The sequence below is a fragment of the Pteronotus mesoamericanus genome, unplaced genomic scaffold (assembly GCF_021234165.1).
Source record: "Pteronotus mesoamericanus isolate MK-2021 breed Mesoamerican mustached bat unplaced genomic scaffold, CSHL_Meso_final scaffold_167, whole genome shotgun sequence".
NCBI classification, from domain to species: domain Eukaryota; kingdom Metazoa; phylum Chordata; class Mammalia; order Chiroptera; family Mormoopidae; genus Pteronotus; species Pteronotus mesoamericanus.
This window is the reverse complement of record NW_026555308.1, coordinates 26,743,455-26,766,311: the sequence shown is the minus strand read 5'-3', so window position 1 is coordinate 26,766,311 and position 22,857 is coordinate 26,743,455. Positions and strand designations below refer to the sequence as shown.

The window sequence follows — 22,857 nt, the reverse complement described above, 5'->3', positions numbered from 1 at the left end:
CAGTTAAAATTATAACAGCCTTTTCATTAGGCCTTTTAGAAAGTGTCAAGATGGCCCTTATAAATGATGTTTTTATTGGTGCTACTTCCTTTATAAACACTGGTACTATATTTCCTATATGAAAGGGCAGAGGTTATTAACTGCGAATTGTGACTGGATTCCTGTTATGTGTTTGCATACTGCATTCCCTCTCTTTATTTTCCTGTGAAACTAGATCCTCCACACCCCACCAATCCAAACTGCCCCAACCCTTGCCCCTCAAAAGTCTTGGTGCTTCTTACATGAAACCTATTGGTCACTCCTGCTCAGAATTTGTGATCAGACAAATTGTATTTGAGCTCTTCCATATAAAACAGGTAAAAGAAAACAGCCAAAATAGCAACTGAAGCAGTCAACTAGTGACCTGGTGAGTACTGGCCTTAAAATTAAAAATTACCAAGTAGAAAATTTTACATCTTTTTCCCTACAAAAAGGAAAGAAAAAGACAAACAGGCTTGAGAGATGAATAGAATCACATAGTGTTAACACTGGAATGAATCCATAAAAATGATCCAGTTTCTGTTCCCTTCCCAGGAGAGGAACATAAGGCTCAGAAAGGAGCCTGGTGATTCACTCTACTTCCACCTGTAGTCAGAGGCAGAGCCAGGACCAGCCTCAGGGCTCCGACTCGGGTAGACGCAGAATGGGGGGCCTGGCCATCAGGTCACTTACGTTGAAATCAAAGAGGAACCTCATAGCAGTAACTGAAATCAGCCAGCCAATTTCATAAGGTGGTATAGAGTTCCACAAGGCATAAAAAGATTTAAGTATTTATTAATTGTTCATACATTTTAGAAACTAGAAAAGGGATCTTTCCAAGATTTTCAAAGCAAAAATCAGGCACCCCTAAATATTTTCCAAGATGTTCCCACCTAGTGACATTCCCTGACAGGCGCCTAGAAAATGAGCTGGGCCAACCAACTTGCTTCACTCTGAGTGAGGACCAGGCACAGTCAATGGCACAACTGGGCCTAATTGCCATGAGACTTGTATTTTCTCCAGGCAGAAGCCAAGATGCTTCTTACTGCCAATTAGAAACCACTCCCAGTATTTTCAGTCCAGAAGGTTGTCTATGGGAGCTGTGCTTCCAACCCCCTTTCCAAACCCCTGTCCCTACACCAGGCGTACAATGTAGACTCTGTGTTTATGCTAGAGAAGGAATAAACACTAAAGCACTGTCAAAACGCTCTTTCCATTGAATCTCCACACCACCTCCTCTCTTGAAAGTTATAACCTGCATGAAATAATCCTAGTTCAAAGCAGACTGTTTTCATCTGCATTAATGACCTCCGAAAACATGAACCTAGAAAGGCCTCTGGGGTTTGAGCAATAAAGCTATCCATGCAGAATACATGGATTCCATAAGCCAGGGTACTTTTCTGAAGGACTCTGTGCTGGAAGTGAATGAATACTCGATGCTCTAATGAGAGATTCAAATTCAATCATCTCGGCAGGCCTCCATCTACTCATCCAAATAACTGCTGGCTCTTTGGGCTTGTGTTCAACTGCTTAATCTAGTGTGCAGAGGATGGCTTCTCTCAGAATCCAAGGCTCTGTCTTGGTCTGGCCCCCCAAAATAAGGTATTCTCTTTCACTGAGACAGACACAAGAGAATGCTGTATTTTTCCTCTAGCCTTTTATTTAAAAAACTAGACTACGCAAGTGTATGCAAAAATAGGTAATTTCTGTGGTGAAAAGTCCCACCTGTAAATAATACAGCTTCCTTATATTGCCCCCCACCAAGAAAGAAAAGGTAACGGATTCCCTAAAAGTGTTCTTTCCCCCCATATCCCTACTTCACCTTCAAGGAGGAAGATAAATAAAATTTTTACATATTTTATTTTTTCTTTTTAAAATTGAATTTATTGGGGTGACATTGGTTAATAAAATCATCTAGGTTTCCAGTATACAATTCTATAATTGTGTATTCACCACCCAAAGTCAGGTCTCCTTCCGTCACCATGTAATCCCCGCTTTACTCCCTTGTACCTCCCCCCCACCCACCTTTCCCTCTGGTAATCACCACACTGTTGTCTGTGTCTGTGGCACAGGTTTTGGTTTTTGTTTTTTCTTTTTGGCTTAATTCCTTCACCTTTTTCACTCAGTCCCCAAACACCCTCTCTTCTCACAGCTGTCAGCCTATTCTCTGAGATAAATGAGATTTTAAGAGAATTCATTTTTGACTGGTTGCTTATTTATTGTGAGCGATTTCAAACACCAGGTAAGTCTGTACATATAACTGCGTATAGTTGATTACTACTTTCATTTATACTTAGAGAATGTAAAGGTTACTGTTTTAATTGGTATTGAGAAGTCTGCCAATGTGCAAACCCAAGCAGTTCAGTTACTTTACCCACGGGGAAAGTGAGTTATCTAGAAACAAAAGGGATGGCAGATTAAAAGGCTATCCTTGCTAATACTTTTGAATTGGGCTAAAGTTCATTATACCATGTTGAGTCCTTCCAGTTCTTAGGATGAACAATACAGCAAGTGTGGTGAAACATATCGCTTGGGCCTCTAATCTTAGCTGTAACATTTCCTGTCTCATGTTCTACCATCAATAGTGACCTACTTGCTATACCATGTGATTTTCCAACTGGGGCTTTTGATGCTCACACATGGGTAACACAATTATTTTTATATTTAGCACAAAGTATAGCCACGAAATATTTCAAATGATTTCCAGTTCAAGATATCCACATTAATCGTACTTTGTGGTAATTTTTTTTTGTGTGTTGTCATTTAGAAACATAATAATAATGGCCCATTAAAAACAAAGCTTTCACCTTTTTTTAATAAAAAAAGTGACCTGTGAAGAATGCTACATTATGTCAGTATCTAATAAATTGAAAACCATCTGTCAAAAAGTGAAGTAATCATGTCCTCATTACTTATCTTGAAGAACTGAACAAAAATGACTCTGTTGAAAATGATAGGAAACAACACTGCTGGTATTACTTAGGTTTGAAATTTGTACAAAAGTGACAATAACTTATTAATGAGGATAGAAGAGTGGGCAAAAACTAACACTCAGAAATGGATTAGAAGTGTACAAAAACAGAAAACAACAGGATTTGTTAGTTAAAACTATGGGCAAAATAAAATTCACCCCAAAAAATGCACAATAAGATTATGAATACCTAGCAAGAAAGCCTCACAATACAACAAAAAATCTGAGTAACTCAGGAAAGTTGATTTACCAGGCAAAGTAAAATTGTCATACATAGTTTTCAAAATTAAAAAGGGGATCATCATTGTAAATTTATATATGTATGTAACATAGCAAATGACTGTTCAAAATGTTGTCTTTTCTTGTTAGCTTCAATCCACAAACCCTAACAGGTCTAACACTGTAATGAAGAATACTTGTCCCATGTCACTTGTGATTAAGCAAATTCCAATCACTCAACCAAATCTCCAAAACAGATGTTAGGAGCCTGCAACACACCCATTTAAGTGAATTTCCAAAACTCTAGCTATACCAGCTCAAAAGCAGCTGCTTTTGTGAATCATAAAGAACCTTTCAAAGTACAGTGCTCACACATGGAAAAGCACGTGCTCTACTTTGCCTCTGCCAAAGAAACCTCACTGCCACCCCCTCGCCCCACGTACTGAGGAAATATTCCAGCCATGCGTGTGTACCCATTAGGGATTCTTTCTCATTGCTACTGGTTTTACTATACATTTTCCATAAGCTCATGCTGTTTCCCACCTACACAGCTTAGCAAGAAAGAAAGAAAAAAAAAAGAAGCCTTTTTGAGCCATAAAAGGGCCGATCTACTGTGCTTGAAAACTATGCTGTCAAAGGCAGACTCTCAAGAGCTTACATAGACCATGCACCTGCCTACCTTAATAATGGTACACTGACCCAGCCCTTCAATAACCGATCTTGAGGGGTTCTCATCCAGGCATATACCCATATCTACCCAAGTTATAAAGTGAGGAAGAAAGAGGCCCCTCCGGGATACTCAGGAAGAAAGTGTAATGTGAACATCAAAATATCCTTTTTCCTTTCAGAATTCTCCCTTCAGTTTTTTTTTTGACTTGTTGCTGATGCAAAACATAAAAACAATCTGGAAGGAACCAGATTAAAAATTACTCTCAAATATGGATGTATTCTACTCACTGTAAAATTTAGATCTGCTTTTGGCAATCTGATACAGGGAGTTTACCTGAGAAGTGTATCTCATAATGGGTGGCCTTAACAGGTTTCTGTGATAGTGGGGACCTCAGAAGGCAGAACAGTGTCAACTGGGTTTAGACTAGTAATCTGCACAGAGAAAGACTCTGCAGCTTGCAAGGTCACCTGGGAAGGGATCCAGGACAGAGGAGCAGGTAGGAGGGAAATGTGACATTCTTGTCAAAGTTGAAAGGATGATTTATTTAGTTGAGTGGTAAAGTCACACAATAAGACTCAAAAAATAATGGCTCACAACCTGTTTAGTAAATGATCAAGCAACCCTCAGAATGACTGGGAAAGAATGAATACAAAAGCACACACTTTAGTGGAAAAGGTCCTAAGCTGAATGCTAGAGAAAAGGGAATTCAGAGGAGGGCTCTCAGCTTCATTTACCAATCCCTTCCAGACTAACATGTGAGGTAAAGTCATTTTTCAATTTGAACCTTTATAATTTCCTCAGAATAACTGAGTTCTAAGAATAAATCATTTTAGTAGATACGTGAGTTCAAATGAAAAATTATGTGTTAGCAGAGAAAACAATTTTATTTTACGTGAATTTGCTATTGCAAATTATCATGCAATTATAATTCTCCTAATTTACAATTTATCCTTTTAAGGGTTTATACCCAGTTAAAGGAGTTGGCATCCTTAAAACGGTAATCAACATAAAAATTAAAGTTAAAAGTATTACTCAAATTTCCCTATTGTACCAAGCTCTTTGAACTCATATAATTCTACTACAGTAAATCTGTCTGTCTTTTCTCTAAATAACTTTGATGTCTATATCTTATTTTACCCTCAAAGAGGGAGAGAAAGAAAAACAGATTTTGTTAGGTTTCAAGTTTTATAGGAAAAAAGTTAAGGTACTCAGCTAAATGACAATCAGCATCCTACTTTATTCTTACTGTAAGACTGATTATGAATTATTAGATGTCAAAACTTCTAAATATTCATTTCTTCATCAATTTGCTTACTTGTTCATACATTTTACGAATGCAGCCAGGGTCTCTGCCCTCATGGAACTTATATACTAGTCGAGGAGACAGGCAAAACCAAGTATACAAAATAAGATTGTGACAAGTACCACGAAGAAAACAAAAATAGGGAAGAAACAGAGAACTGGGGTTGGCAGTAGGAGCCTCCTACACAGATCATATGAGACAGTCCTGAGATACCTATGATGAGAAGCCTTTAATGGAAAGGATGTAGCCAGACAAACTGAGGATGTATGATCCAGTAAGAGGGAACAGGGTCAAAGGTGGGAATGGAACTAGCTTATCAAAAAAACAACAGGAAGCTAGTGCAATTGGAATGAAGCAAGAGGGTAAGTAATGAGGTCAAGAGATGGGCAGGGCTCAATCACTTATGCCTTGTAGTAGTTTTGGGACTATCTTGAAAGGCAAAGGGAAGCCATGGGAGAGCAGAAAAGGGACATTGAGCAGATGAACCTGAGCCTAAATCCTAGCTTCTCCACTCAGGGGCCATGTGATCTAAGCAAATTACCAGCTCCTTTTGGATGCTAAGTTCCTAATTTATAAAAGAGCACTCAATAAATAATGGCTAGTTACAATTATCAGTAATTATCATTGTTTTTTAAAAGATTTTATTTATTTTTAGAGAGAGGGAGAGAAATATCCATGTGTGAGGGAAGAATCAATCAGTTGCCTCTCACATGCCCCCAGCCAGGGACTTGGCCCACAACCCAGGCATGTGCCCTGACTGGGAATCAAACCAGCGATCTTTAGGTTTATGGAACAACACCCAACCCACTCAGCCACACCAGTCAGGGCAATAATTATCATACTGTTAATACTATGATATGTAAATAAAGTTAATGAACATTTTTACCCTCAAATAGACCTATACTGCAAAACAACATATCAGAAATATAGAATGATTGAGAAATAAGCAAATTATTTTAATCTTTTATATTCAGTAAAGATCATTTACTTAAAGAGTACAAATAGACATAAATTAATACATTCAAATTCATTAGGATTTATTGTGGTTCTAATCAGAATAATTATTGATCTTGGCTCATTTCTCTGTCCTTAATTAGTCTTCATTGTGGCTTTTTTTCTCCCTGTCAAATTAGCCTTGACATTTTGCATCCAGAAATGTGTAGCTCATGCAGTTCATGGTACCTACTACCAACTATACAGCAATCATAAGGGGAATTTTGTAGTTACTTTCCAAGTCAAAAAATTGCCTGCCAACATCTATTGCCCCCTCACTCCCACACACATATTGGGTTGGCCAAAAAGTTCATTTGGTTTTTTCCATAAGATGGCTCTAGTTGTGCTTAGTTGTCTTTAACTTCATTTGAAACAATCTGGTTAGATTGTATTGTGATAGCTGTCATATCAGCATGCATTTAAGAAAAAAACTTACCAAAATTGGTGAATTTTTGTGTAGACATGTTAATATTGAAGATGAAGAAAATACGCAATGTTTTCAGCATATTATGCTTTACTATTTCAAGAAAGGTAAAAATGCAACTGCAACGTAGAAAAAAATGACTTGTGCACTGTGTAGAGAAGGTGCTGTGACTGATTAAACATGTCAACAGTGGTTTGTGAAGTTCTGTGCTGGAGATTGCTCACTGGATGATGCTCCGCAGTCAGGAAGGCCAGTTGAAGTTGACAGCGATAAAATCCAGACATCAATTGAGAACAATCAATGTTACACCACGCAGGAGATAGCCAACATACTCAAAATATCCAAATCAATAAAGTTATTGGCGAAAATTAAACTGTATTTTTTATTTTACAGAAACAACTCTACTGACTTTTTGGCTAACTCAATACTTCTTTCTTACTAACAGAATCCTGAGTTTGTTCAAATTCACCTCCTCTCTCCCTCAGGCAATGATGGTTGCTCTTCTCACTAGTGACCAATTTAGAGATGAGCATGCGATCTTGTTCTGATCAATGAGAAAAAGAAAAGAGGCTTACTGGGATTCTTCTTAGTAATGTTTTCATATTCTTCAAAAAGAGACCCTAGAAGAAAGTATCCATTTTCTGTGCTCTAGATATTGACATGCCTGCAAGTGACATCTGAATGACTGTAGCCATCCTACGAACAAGAAAAGAACCAGTCTTAGTGTGAGTTGGTCCCTGAGGAAAACAGGAAGAGAAAGGCAACCTGTATCCCTGGAGATACCACTTTGCCACTGAAACAACCAATCCTGCCACCTGCCTTACTTCTCACATAGATAATACACTTCCCTACTGTTAGGGTTAATTTGAATTGTGTTCTTGTGTTTTGTGCAGAAGGTCTCCTAGCAGGGCATTTCCATTCAGTGACATCACTTTTTTTTTGGGGGGGGGGTCTCTGGGATGGTCTAGGAATGGAACTAAGATTTCTGACTCTAGCTCTGTGAACTCTAACAATCCTGGATATGGCATGACACAGAATTTTAACTGAAACACTGGAATAGTCAACCAGAAAGGCCCAAGGAGAAAACACCCTAGAAATCACATCCAGAAGATGGTACTTTGGCACAGATAGTTGGTATCAAAAGGTCTCTCTGTCTCTGGCTTTCTCTATCTGTTTAAAAACTTTGACTTTCACCTCCTGCCTGCCTAGGACACCTGTTCCTCTCCTTCCCAAGACCTAAATGAAGTACACAATTCATTGGTCTTTTGTTCTATAAGGCTACCAATTGTGAGGCCTTATCCAATTACAAGAATTTCAATAGAGACTGCGTAGGACTAGCACAGGTCCCAGGCACAGAGCAGATGTAAAGCCAAGTAGAAGCTGCTTCACATTCCACTGGGACAAGAGGATTAAGGGGCAGAAGCACTCCAGAGAAGAGGTACGATATTGTAATTTGTAGTCAGGAGGCAGGCATGCCTGAAAAAAAGGAGGGAAGTACCATTATCATCAAAGGACAATGGCTGTTTTTTATTTTTTCAGCTATGTAGAGTCATTTTAAAGTTGAAAATACTGGGGACCAATAAAAGAAAATATCCATCTTTCAAAAAAAGCATAGATAATAAGTGAGTGTGGAAGGAAGAGATGGAGTCGGATTATTTGGGGAGCTGCTTGTGGGGGTTGGGAATTAAGTAAGACTACCTAAATGTCTAATAGTTCACAATAGGCAAAAAAGCAGGATGGGTTGAAACTAAATTAACTATTCCAGTCTTATAAGCATTTTCCTACTGGAAAATTATAGAATTATACATTTAACACATAATGGAGAGCAGAAAATGTAATGCACACAGATTTCATAATGTTGGATAGTATTTGAAAAATATTACTTAGAAAATGGGGTGAACATTATAACGGGAAAATTTTCTAAGAGACCATAATTAAAACAGGATATAAATGGTGCCTTAGCTCTTGAAAGGGTCAGTAACACAATTCCACTTAGTGTCTTCATTACCAATCTGCAGCAAAAATGCAAATTCATTCAATGTGAGGCTGGTATCTAACTGTGAGATGTTGTCAGGGGTAGGAAAGTGGTAGAAGAGTATCTGGAGAGGTTAAAAACAACCCAACTCAAGGAGGTAGATCATGGAAAAAAAAAACCCTGAAATACCAAAAATAAATACAATAACTGAAGGAGAGAAAAACTAAAACGCACTGGAAATAATTCTGAAGGGAAAGAAAAAAGTGACAACTATTGACAATTTCTACACGGCAATAAACCCAGCCTCACAAGAGACATAAGCCACGGTTAATTGGAAAAACAAGGAACTTACCAAGGAAAGGTACATCAATCCACATGTTCTGTTTTTAAAGAAAGCAGGGTAGCCTTGCCCTTCTGTTCCCCATTCTGTGGGTAGCTGTTTTGGTTTCTGTAGAAAGCTTCCTCTCCTTGGTTGTAATGAATATGTCTTTTATCTTGTGATCTTGTTTCTTTTTACCTTTTTTTTTTTAAGACTTTACTTATCTATTTATTTATTTTTAGAGAGAGGGGAAGGGAGGGAGAAAGAGAGGGACAGAAACATCAATGGGTGCTCGCCTCTCAAACGTCCCCAACAGGAGACCTGGCCCACAATTCAGGCATGCGCCTTGACTGGGAATCAAACCAGCAACCTCTCGGTTCTCAGGCCAGCACTCAATCCACTGAGTTGCACCAGCCAGGTGATCTTGTTTCTTAATGACTAAAAAGTACACAGGAGGTGGTAAGAATGATTAGGAGGATAAGGGGGATGTCTGGCAAGCATGGCAAGGCTGGTAAAAAGCAAGGTTTTGTGATGCTAATTACTTTTGCACTGCATAAGGCTGTCAGAACACGTAATATTCCAGAGAGGAGAAGCTGCATTATTGTGATCTTTTTCTTAGCATCAGAAAAATACACTGGAATGCTGTAGGAAAGTCCTTTGAAAATGTTCAGAAATGCAGTTACTCCCACAGGGATACCATTAATGGTAATACTGATTATAATACAGCTTTGATAAAGTACAGTTCTTACCAGAACCGAAGGGAAGGAGAATGTCAAGGAAAGGAAAACATTATTGTTGGGTGGGGCTAAAGGAAAAAAGAAAAGTTGAAACCAGGGAAACGTAGGAGGTTAAGAATGAGAACTTTCCATAAGAATCTCTGTCTAACATACTCCCAAAGTATAAAAGATTTGGTATTTGGGACACCTAAAAGCAGACATAAGAAAATGTCAAAGTAAGGCACCACAGAGAGAACCCTCATTGGCTGCAGGGAAGGGGATGAGCAATGTATTCGTATTCCACAGACATTTGCCACTACTCCTCACCTGGGCCTTGCTCAAGTCCTCCCAGGCGCCAGCTACTAGGTGAAAGAAGAAACCCCGGGATTTGCAGGAGCAGGTGCTCCTGACTTACAAGATCTGAAAGAAACCAGTATTTGAGTCCATGCTCTAATCTAGGGTTGCTTATCTTCTGTTGCCTTGAACATCTACATAACTTTTAGATGTAATCACTCAATTTTCTAATAATATTTTCTTGGCAGGTATGAGAAGAAAGCACCTATGTTAAGTGAGGCTTAATCTCCCAGATGAGATAGAAAATAAGGGTCCTTGATCTCTTGTAGTCGTGTAGAGCCTGGGGAGACCTACAAAAAAGGCTATCCCAATGGCCCTGACCTCAGGCAGTTATGCTTAATTCAGCTGATCCATAAACTCCACTGGGACACATGATCTGCACACGACCTCAGTCACTCCGCTCTGAGTTAGAACTGGTGCTTACCTAAGCCATCAGATTATGTCATAAAAATGACTACGTAGGGCACACCTCCTGAACAAAAGGATTTACCAATGAAATGTATTATGAAAATTAGTTTCTGAAATAAAAATCTGCTAGAATTATTTTTTTTTAAACCTTCATGCAACAGATGTCGTTTCCCCATTAGACTGAGCTTTGGATATCAGCAGCCTCTAGACTCAGCACTATCTCGTTCCCCCAAGGCCCCCAGTCCTCCCACAACCAAAGCTAGCTAGTCACCTCCACTACGAGGTGAAAGGAACCAAGATATCTGAGGCTTCAAAAGATATGAGAGTGAGGATGTCCGATGTCTCAAAGTGAGGCCCATGAGTCAGCTGCCTTTTCAAGACATGACAAGGGGTGTGGGAACAAAAAGGGAACCACAGGAGGTAGACTAGATTAGGGAGACAGCTGGAGATATTCTTGATGAAGACACAACAGCGAGGTAGTGAGAGAAAGAGGCAAGGCAGGAATGATGCGGAGCGACTTTGAAGATGGAGGGGGCAAGAATAGGAGGTGGTACTTATAGGAAGTGCTGAGATTAGTGCTAACGTCCAAAGTCTGGCACTAGGATTCAGTTATTGCTTCCATTCAAACTTTTGGTGAATATCTTTGTTATGGTCTTTTAAGGCCTTGCAAATGTTTGCTTGAAATTCTTTGTACCCTGTAGTGCACCCAGCAGCCACCTCTTGAGCAGCTACAAGATGAAAGGTGTGGTCCCTACCCTCAAGGAGCTCCCTGTCCAGAGGAGGCAAGGGTTCCATTGGCGGTATACAAGCAGGCCAAAGAAGGACACGGAAAAGCTTCCCAAAGGTGCTAGTACTTGAATTACATTTTGAGTTCACTAAGCAGAGAAGAAGTATTACCCATGATACATACTCTATTACTATTTTTTAATTAATTCAAGTTCATTCTGATTTGTAATGATTACCTTGAAGATCATTAAAAGACTGGGAGCTAGTTCTTATAACTAAAATTATCAAGTAAGTAGATCTATTCATTTTAGTGTCTAGGAATATAATCTAAAAAAAATACTTTAACTTTGGATGAGGTGGGGCATGCACTCACAATTTTTCTAATTACAAGACATTTTTAAAAAAATTTGATTTTTGAGAGGGAAGGGAAGGGGCAGGGAGGTAGCTAGCTAGCTACCTAGCCTGCTAGAGAGAGAAGGAGAGATCGATTTGCTGCTTCACCCATTTAATGCATTCATTGGTTGCTTCTAGTAGGTGCTGTGACAGGAGATCAAATCTGCAACCTTGGTGTATCAGGATGACACTGTAACCAACTGAGCTACCCAGCCAGGGCCTATGAGGCATCTTCTTGTTCAACCAATTTAATAGTAAAATGTTTTAAAAGCTTTTGAAAAGATCACATTTTGCTCACTTAAAATATGTGTGTGTGTCTTAGCATAAAATATACTTGGCAGCTGCTAACATAATTGGATGGCTACGCCTTGCAAAAACTTGATTTCTTTTTAATCAAATTTTTAGAACCATACTGGGTTTCTTGCCAGTGCTGCAATAGTGAGCAATAAATACATCATTAGATTAATGGTGTTCTAATGATGGATTGCTTAAAAGATAGTTCCAGCCAAGAAGAATAAGCCCAGAAGTCTCATTGTGCAAAGATTAATAAAATAGTGTTTAAAACATAGATACTGAGTTAATACAACAGGGAAGAACACAGCAAAATAGAAAGGAACAGCCATGGGTTTATAATATAGCATAGTGATATTGATCACGGAGTTTCCTAAGTACTCAGGAGCAGCCACACTATTATATATGCCTCTGATTAGACCCAGAGATGAGAAAGAAAAAGTTATAAAAAAAGAGACTAACCAGAGGAAGGCCTGCTGCTATAATAAATTATTTAATGCAAGCAGGGCAAGCGGGTTGTGAAGACAATATAAAACAGAATCAGTGCCCCCAAGAATCCCCAAACCATCAGCACCTCTATAAATTTCTTACCACCCTGTCTGGCATTTTACTGGAGGTATTTTTTTTCCCCACCACTCCCCCTATTCCATCCCACCCTGACCCTTCACTTTTTGCCAACTTTTTTTCTCAGTGCTTAACATTTGTTTTTCTTCTGTAACCCAGGATGCTGTCTGAAGTTATATTTCTCAGCTTGCATCAGAAGAGTGTCTGTAAGGTCACAGATGAGTGCATTTGTCACTTCATTCACCTGGATCTTAAATTTCCCATGGAAACTATAAGCTGAGAATATCAAACGTGATACACTTATCAACATCACTTTAATATTTTCCTTCTTTTTATTTATTTTTTTACTATTGTTATAATTAAAACCACAAAGTTAAAGCTAGTATAACACTTCTATAGTTCAATGTCTGTTCTATATTAGAAGATGTTTCTGGGTGCAAGAAACCAAAGTGAAGGTAAGAGTTTGAGGAGAATTTTGGAGAATTGTGGCTAAAATTTTAGTATTCAGAGCTGCTATAAGGGCAGACTGACTTGAAAAGTGAATTTTTTACAAGTAGATTTTGCCATGGACAGAACAAAAACAAAAACAAACCCCCCTAATCAACAACAATATCAACAACAAAAAATGAGACCAGAATTGCAAAATTGTTGCTTAGAAATTTGCAATGACCTATGACCCGTTTCCAAGAAAAGTAGCATTCTAGTGTCATTTTTAACTAGGCACAAATTAGTCCCATTGTATAATCAGAGGCTGAGATTTTACATTAGGCTTTTAAAATTTTCTAGGTCCATCCAATCATACAGATTGCCCAGCATACAAAAGCTGGGCAAGTGAAATATAAGCGACTCTATCCTGCCAGTCTAAAAACATTATTAGCAGCATGACTCAACAGGCAAACAGTACAGGTCTAAAATATTGGTCCAAAAAAATTCTACATATAGGCTTTACTGCCATTGTGTTCTGTGACCTTTAGCAAATTATTTGCCATTGTGGGTCAAGACTGGCTGGTTAAGGTCAAGGTCATTGAACCAATTATCGTATATGGTGGGTAGCTTTCTAAAGAAAACTGTTTCAAGGTCCTATTCAGTATAAAAATTTCAAAGAAAGGTTAAAAAAAACAAACAAACCTGTAGATGGTGTAACTGACTAAGAATAACTTTATCATCTCCCACCATGATGCTAAATAACAACAATTCAAAACACAAGGCCAACTTCTCAGTTATCGGTGTCATCTTTGAATATGAAAAACAGGATCTAAATATTATTATCCTTTTGTGGTTGCTGTTTGCTCATCTGTAACAAAGTGGGGAAAAACAATCATTGTACTCAAAGGATTGTTAAGATAAGTGACCTATAAACATGCCTGCCAAGTGCTCCTTAAAACAGAAATTGCTCTGTAAAAATCGCTGTAATGGTGCAGTGGCCTGGAACAATCCAAGTTCAGTTTCCCAGCTTACCCACATCCTTTTGCCATGAAAGAAGTAAATACTCTGTGTACTGCTGACCTCTGAGAAGTCATTTGGTTTTTTAGGTATGTAGATGGTAGAAAATGTGAAGGGCATAACTTCTCATAGATCCTTTCTCTTTTAAGCCTTATCTGGGAGTCTTAAGCTGAGGATTATGCCAGTTTGAAATGGGAGAACAGAATTCAAACATCAGTATCTATACATAAAAAAACAAATAGGCAATAATTAATAAATCAAAATTCACACTGATTTGAAGAGAGATTGCAATAAATTCTGCTGAGATGCTGAGAAAATCTATATACCCAATTAACTGGACAGCTCAAAATACTTCTAAGATGACTTTCTGAAAATAAGGCTCCCTGGGCCTCTGGTGGTTGGCTTGGGACACTCTTGACAGAGAGGCAAACCAGCTATAGCTTCCCAAGAAGACCCCCAACCTGGGATTGGTCGGTACTAGTCCTGCTAAGGTTCTAGCCTCTCAAAGAGTCAAAGGTGGCTCCCAAGGACTAGGATTCTTCTATCCTCCAAGGAGAAATGCCCAGCAATGTGAGTTGGGACTGGCAAAGTCACCCCAAAGCACCCCAGGGACCCACTAGACTTGGAGTAGAGAATGGAGGGACTAAGGCTGAGGGCAGGGTCTCAAATTACCTTGCTCCCCCAAACAGACTTCCTTAGAATTGGGGTAACCTGGAACAAGGATAACCCAGGCTTCGAAAACGCTTCTGAACATAGGACAAAAGGTGCCATTGTTGAGGACAGAGACCTAAAGCATTACCCATAGATTTAACAAGGCCAGTAAATGCCACCTGGAAATTTTGGAAAAAGTACTTGTTAAATCAACTTACAGACTATATTGTTCTTTTATATCAAGCATCATTTGGGGGTGCTTGTTAAAAATGCAGATTCCTAAGTCCCACCCCATACTGGAATCCTGGAGACTGAAGTCCAGCCTGTGAAATGAATTTCTAAGGAACAACCCAGTTGACTCAGATGATCCATATCAAGGCAAGAAAATTGTTATGACTATGTAATCCATCAGAAATTTACAGACACTCACACATTAGGGATTTGCATATTTTCCCGAAAATGGTTAAGTACCATAAAAATGAAAACAATACTTGTGATGGATTCTTAAGAACCACTGCTGTTTATTCTGTAACATACAATGAATGCCATTATTAAAATATAATTATGAGCATAAAATTATTGGGAAATATCAACTATGCTTCACAAAAATATTGGCTTTATTTTGTCACCAAAAATAATTATGCTATTAAAGGAATTTATAGATTTTTAAAGTATCAGTAATTTGGCTGCAGGAACTTATTAAGCCGTTAAACCACTCCCATATTCTTTTACTCATCAGAATTTTTGTGATAAAGGTTTTTAATTATTTTTTAAGCTATAAATTGTGAACCATTGCAACTAGTGATTAGGCTAACTATGAATTTATATCCAAGTTATAAATTCCTAAAAATATGTTTCATTAGAATTACTAAGGTAGTCTTAACTCTAACAGATTAAATAGCTTCTGCTATAAAGTTCTGTTTACTTCTCTTAAGGATTTTTCTTGGGGGGGTGCAAAACAATTCAGTTATAACGCATTCTCTTAAGAAGCAAAAGAACACAGTCTCTGAAATACATGCTACTGCAAAGCAGTAAACCAGTGTTGCATGGTGATATGACAAGCACCACATTTCTTTTCTAGAGGGATTTTTTTCCTCCTGTAAACTCCCCCTCTCCAAACCATGGCTATGATATTTTCACAAATTGTAGTTTGCCATTTCTGAAGAGTCAAACACTCTTTTTCTTCCTTACTCAAATCTCAAGTTCAGGCTGAATATTGAATGAAAATAGAACTTGAGATACAGGCTTTGTTGTTGCATGTTGTTTCTACTGAGGGTTGCCCCTACCCATGCTCCATCCTAGAGCTTCCACTGAAATGTACATGCTATGTTTTAACAGATGGGTCAGCTGGCAGCTGCTGGTCTGTAAAACAGGGATGTGGAATTTACACCAAGAGGTACTGAACTGAATGCTCATAAAGTTCATGGACATACACTGACCCAGACAGATCAGGCAGATCCAGACATGCTTACACACACTCATTCTACATCCCACAGATCAGAGGGTCCATCTCTCCACCCAAAGGAAGTTCAAGGTTGTTTCCCTCTCCATTTACTTCTACTTCATTCACCTATCAATTTTATACACATGCACATGTATGTACACACACATACACGTACATCTACATGTGCATATACACGCATGGATAACTGTATATCTCAACGCTTTTATATATTTTCAAAGATCAAAATATTCCCAAATTCTGTACCCGTCTCCAACCCAAGCTCTCATTCACGTCAAATAAGAATTAAAAGAAAATACTGTATTTAATTCTATTTAGTCCACACAAATAAAAGACATGTATGTAACTGCCCTCAGAAAACCAGCTGCTTTTACTCCATATCATTAAGATTTTAAAATATCTAATCCAGACTGAATCACAAATGAAGTGTCCTTAAATCCTGTTGTCAGTTCCTTAAATCCTGTTGTCAGTTCCTGTCACAACTTCATCACTTAAACACACAGGTGCTCAAGCAAACACCAACCGACCAACCTGGTGGTTCATTTCAGAGTCTGGCCTTGTATTATCCGGGGCTCCGGGCACTGGGACAGACAGTAGCTCCCCCCTGGTTCTAACATACTCTTCATACACACCTTGCAGGTGGCATGGATTCAAGTGCTAGTAGAAAGTAATTACTTTCCAAAGTTTAATATCCATGCTGTCATTTCCTTTCAATAACTGCAAAGCACTGAAGCATCAACTACAGAACCTTGCTGGTCACTTAAGTTCTCTAACTGATTAAGACCCAGCCCGAACCCGATGGTCCCTTGCTCAGGCTATTGATCAGACACGGACGCGAGGTTTTCGTAGCGCACCGCCTCCGGAGCGTGTTTATTTTTCAGAAACCCATCCGCAAGCCATCTAGGACCCTAGGCATAGAGGCTGCTCCAGCGCGCGTATCGCCGCCGCAGAGAGCCAGGGTACGCGTCCCTGGGCCCACCTAGTGAGGGCAATTACAACACGCCAAGTTCGTGTGAACGCAGAGTCGCGTCCCGGGCCGAGTTGCGACGCTTTGAAACAAGAAGTTCGGGAGTAGGGATTTTGACAAGAAGTAAATTCCTGCTAGCTCTGACCTCCCCACAGCGACCACCCTCGGACCGACGGACCGACACGCACCAGGACGCTTCCAGTCCCCCAGCTAGCCAAACAGCTCCGAGAGGAGCCTCTCGCTTGTGCGCCGCCACTCACCCTCGTCGCCGAGTCCCGATCGTAAACCAACGCCTCTCCTGCGGGTCCTGAATCCCAAGTCGCTACTAAACAAGGATTGCTTTCGCCTTAGTGGGCCGGGGCACAGAGGTTGAGGCAGGCGCCTCAGAAGGAACACGACCAGCCCTGCGACCGCCGGGTTCGGCGGCGGCCGGGAGCGCTCTGACAATTCATGAACCTGCTCCACGAATGAGGCGGACAGCGGGGCTGAGCAAACCCGGCTCCTGAGGGAGGCGGGACCGGACGGCGGGGGGCGGGGCCATCCCGGGTCGGCCCCCCGCGGGGCGGGGCGCTCCAGCACGTGACTAGTGGATTCCCGCAGCCAATCGTAGTGGCGCCAGGGCTAGGGGCGGCCGAGGGCGGTGCCGAGGGCCCGACTCCGCCCTGCCGCCACGGTCCAATAGCCGCTGCTGAGGGCTGAAGGGGAGATGCTCCCGTGGCGGGCAAATTGGTTGCGGTGAGGGACCTCGCCTGTAGGTGAGGCTGCAGCGGGACCCGGGCGCCTCCAGAGGGAACTGGCGGCTCCGGAAGGCTGAGAGAGGCCTGGAGCCGCTGCGAATCTTTGCGCTGCGGAGCGAGAAACACAACCGCAGCGCGGGCTGAGACCCGGTAGACAACGCCCACACCTGGCGCCTACGGGAGGCGCGGAACTTGGCGGCTTCAAAGCATTCCCAGCAGTCGGGGGAAACCAACACCCAAAGAGGGTGAGTCCCGTGCCGGACCACCCAGCCACCCGCGAAGGCTTGGGCCCGGAACTGGGAGCTCCGGGCTTCCTGGAAAACGTTCTGATTGCGGTCTGGTGGTTATCCTCGAAACAAAATTCTGACACCTCAAACCTCTAGGCAAGTTCATCACACGGCCCCTCCTCACCCCTACGCTCAACACCACTGGCAGCGGAGACCTTACTAGGCGCCTAGGTTCTCTTCTCGACCCAAGGCGCCCGGGGCACTATCATCCCTTGGGGCGAAAGGGGGACTCGGGCACTCGCGGCGCCGGAACCCGCGAGACCCTCCCTCCGATCCAGCTACCCTGCAGGGTGGCATCCTCAGCGGTGGCTCCTTCTGCTGTTCTTTGGGTCCACCAGTGGAGCCAGAACTGTCCATCTTCGAAGGCAGGAACGCCGCAGCGCAGCACGTCTGTCCGACTCTGCATGTTCTCGCCCTTTCTCCCTTGGAAAGCCCCTGGACCTAGCTCAGAGACCTCCGCGGTGGCGGGCCTCGGGGAGGCTGAGCTCGCTGGGTCCGATGCCACTGAATAGCCCCGGAAGGCGGCTTTGTGGGCTTGGCCCTTCTGGCCGGCAGGCCTGGTTAGCCCTTCAGCTGGTTTTTAGCCTTTACCTTTGCTGCAGCACACATACGGAGGTGTGAGTATAATTTAAAAGCACAGGGTTGGCTGCTGCTTTCCAGGCTGAGGTCTAGAATGTTAGTAACCCCTCAACTATAAGCTGTGGATGGGTAGTGGCCTCTGTGTGCCCGAAACTGCACTTTCCATAGGTCGGTACCCAAACCATGTTAGTAAAATGAAGGTATGCATGGCAGGAAAGGGGTCAAGCTTCCCGGTGCCCTGACACACACCTTCACCAGATCGCAGAAGTGCCAAAGGTTCTAGTCCCTCAGTGTGGGTAACCAGGATATGATGTGTGAGGGAGCGCAGACTTTCACAGATGTTTATTTAAATGACTGCCTGCCCCCGAAAACGTGAGCTGCATCTAGCTCACCTGTCATGTGCGGAGTCTTAGTAGGCCTTGAAAAATTGGTTAATGATGCAGGAATTGCACAAATTTAAACCCTCGTCCAGTGAGCCAAATCACTGGTAGAGGCAAGGGGGAACATTCAGTCTCAACGTTTGCTTAGTTTCTGAGTGGCCTGGGAGAGTGGCCTTAGTCGCCGAGGAATTAGGTGTAGACCACATGAATGAGATATATACCAGGTCTGTCCTGGTCAGGGTTGCAGGTTACGGGGAATAATACATTTTCCTGGCGTTTTCCCTCTCCTGGATATAACTAGAGGAAAAGTTTTCCAACAGTGTTTATCACATACACACCCTGTGAAGGTTTTTTACAGACACCAATTATTTTTAAAATCACCTTGGTAATAGGAGCCAAACACCAGCTGTTCAATATACTTGCTGTAGTACCATATTTATGTTAATGATGAAAAAAGAAAATAGGAAATTTCTTTTAATGAAATAAGTTAGAACAAGTGACTTTTGTGCCTTGATTTCTAAGGTTCTCCATTTGTTTGTTCCATACAGGCATGACTGTACATGGGCTCTTGGATAAGTAGGTGGCTTCATTTTCCCTTATAAAATGGATGGCGTGGAAGAGACAGAGCACATCTAAGCTGTTAATATTTCTGCACCATCTTCTGTAGTAATTGGTATTTGACAAGAGCTTATCACTCAGACACAGACTTATTCCTTTGGTTCCTAGTGCCCCTAATAGTCTCTTGAGTTCGGGCCATTCCCCTGTTCTACAAAGGAAAATGAGATCTGTTGCTTATCTAAGAGCTCATTATAGACCTATCTGTGTGAAATAAGAGAAAACCGTGGAAATCTAGATATGAAACACGTTTAGTTCCACCTATTTCCCCAAAGGAAAGTTCTTTCCCTTAAAGGAATGCGGAATTTTGTGGAATGACTTGGGAGTGAGAAAATGGAGGAGGGACTGTGGAAGCAGGGCTGCTCCCTTTGCATATCCTTTGCATATGGTGAACAAATTTGCCTTCATGCACTGTCACCCATCTCTGACGCTGAAACAAAACTTTGAAACCTAAATTTCCATAGAGTGTGACTGATAGGAACCCTCGGTTCCAATTTGAGCAGCAGGTATGATGAGTGCTTCTAGAAGTCACTTGACTACTCAGTATACCCTTGTTTCCTTGGTCATAAAACAGCAGAATAGGTCCATTGTGTATATCTGCTTAAGGGGGACACCATGACAATAGTGACAAAGCATTTCAAATTCGTGGCACCTGTAGTACTGACTGCTGAAAAGGAGAATAAAATGATGTTGAAATGGGAAAATAGTGTGACCTGAACAATTCCTCTTTATGCTTGCAATTTTTATTTATTTTAATTTCACTGGATTATTGTCCTTTCATTCTATACATGGAAATGAGGAAAAGGGGCTCTCACAATCCTTATTCTTTAATTACCAAGTGTTTTAGAAGGTTTACTTAAATGAATAGTATTTTTCTACTTTCCCATTTCCACCACTGTTCTCAACATATTATATCCACTTTGAAAATTATTCAGAATTTGAACAGGTTGAGCTGAAGACCTTAGCAAAGAAATGCAATCAGAAGTAGCAGATTCTAATACTAGCTAAGCTGTGGGCTTAGTCTGAGACCTTGGACAAGCCATTATCCTTCCCTTACCTTAGTTTCCCACCTATGAAACTGCAGTGATAGTTCTGATTCTTAGCTTCACAGAGATGGGAAAGATAACTCATGGTAAGGTACTTTGAAATACTAATTGCTGTATAAATTAAAAACTACCATGTAGGTGTTTTTTGGCAAATTAAAGTACGGTGTTAGTTTATATACCACAACTAGAAGGTATTTTTGTAACACAGAGATTACTCTGGCACAATATCTGTAACCAGGGTAATACCACTAACATAATAATGGTATCTGATTACATTTGGATGACAATGCAGTTGCCTCATATGAGAGTCATATTACCACATGTTCAGCTAAATAAAAATGTGATAACAAAAATGGATGGGGAAGGGAAGCTTCCATTCCACAAAAATGTGGATTTTTCTCACACATGTCCCAGAAGAAAAACTAACATTCATCGAACTTCTTAAATGTGGATGCCACTATGTGAGTACGAATCTGAGGAAAGACTAGAATGAATTTGGGAAAATTTTGGGCCTGATATAAAACTAGACAAATTAGAAGTCCACCATAAAAAATAAAAAATACTCTTAATTCATACAAAATGAGTAACACTGAGGAATGAGCCATTTGGAAAGGGAAGATCAAGTGCTCATGGAAGGAAAATTGACTCTCAACCTAAGTTGAAAATAAGAAGAGTAGGGTGTTCTAAAAAGCAGGACAAATAACATGGGCTCTAGAAACACTATAGACCAAGGGTGGGACTTTCTTTCTGATGCTTTCTAACTTTGAGATCTTGGATAAGTTGCTTAGCTTCTACTTGCCATATGGGATGGGAAATACGGAGCGATCACGCTTTTCTCTGTGGCTTGTTATGAATCTCAAGCAAGAGGCTATATGTAACTCTTAGCACAGGGCCAGGCTCATAGTTGGCCTTCTACTGAAAATAACAAGCTCTGTCAGTTATTGAGCACTTACTATGTGCTGTGCACTGTTCTAAGCCTTTTCATCTAATGACTCACTTGAGCCTTAGGACCACCCTATGATATCACTGCTATCTTTCTTTCTCAGAGTTTCTATGTTTTGGGTTGGCCAAAAGGTCCATTTAGTTTTTTCCATAAAATAAAATATATATTTTTCATTTTCACCAATAACTTTATTGATTTGGATATTTTGAGTATGTCAGCTGTTTCCTGCTATCTAGTGGGTAGAGGCCAGGGGTGCTGCTAAACATCTTCCAATGCGCTAAGATAGCCCTGCAGCAAAGGACCATTTGGCCAAAATGTCCAAGAAACTTCGCAAACCACTTTTGACATGTTTAATCAGTCACAGCACCTTCTTCATACACTACACAAATCTTTTTTTGTGTTTCAGTTGCATTTTTATCTTTCTTGAAATAATAAATCATAATATGCTGAAAATGTGTATTTTCTACCACCTTCAATATTAAAATGGCTGTACAAAAATTCACCAATTTGATAAGTTATTTAAAAATGCATGCCGATATGACAGCTGTCACAATATAATCTAACAAAACTGTTTCGAATGAAGTTAAAGACAACTAAGCACTACGAGAGCCATCATACAGAAATAAGGACTATTCTATAAATGCTGGAGATATTCCAAGAATGTTTATTTTTTTTATATGCAACCTTTTTCTTGAACATATTAAGAAAGAAAATGACATTTTAAACTAGCATTGCCTTGCTTCCATGTGGGAAGGGCTAACCTAAGCTTTCCTGGTACCTAGGAAATCAGGCTGCAGTGAGCACTTGGTAGCACACATGACAATAAAGCAAATGAGGGATTCAGAGTTTGGGATAAAAAAGGGCCATAGAAAACAGGCAGTGCTTCAAAACCCAAGCCACTTTCCAATTGTCTGATTGTAAGCTCCTAGAAAATTTGGGCTTCTAAACAGTGTGCTCATTGTCTGGATTTGGGGTTTAATGGAAGTTCCCTTGAGGCAGCAATATGGGAATGATAATTGGCCAACCAAAGAAGAAAAAAATGAGTTATCTCTTAGAAATGAATTGTATAACTAGTTATTATGAATAGTCCAAATTATGACAGATTCATTTGAAAGTATGCCAGGGAAAAGTAGCTATGAGCTTTAATACACATAATCATTTATTACCCAAGAGAATTTAGGTGCTAATGGGGATGGTATTGCATCTGTGAAATTCTGAAACTCACAAAGGATTACAAGGTATAAAGCCAAATAAAACATAATACAGGGGGAAATGATTTTGATTATGTAACATTTATATATAGCATTTCATTTTACATTTTTCAAATTGCTTTTCAGTCATTGGTTTATCCTTCACAGCACACCTGGGGAGTACATCCGTGCTGTTATCCTCTGTATACAGCT

At 40.6% G+C, this 22,857-nt stretch overlaps 1 protein-coding gene across 1 annotated transcript in view; it reads right to left on the bottom strand.

Moving 5' to 3' along the window:
* Nucleotides 1–17,330, bottom strand: part of MARCHF3 (membrane associated ring-CH-type finger 3) — a 136,700-nt gene extending 119,370 nt beyond the window's left edge. The window contains exon 1 of the mRNA XM_054589878.1: nucleotides 17,128–17,330. The gene's annotated coding sequence lies outside the window, so the exon portion shown is untranslated. The remainder of the gene's footprint in view (nucleotides 1–17,127) is intronic.
* Nucleotides 17,331–22,857: the final 5,527 nt, after the last annotated feature.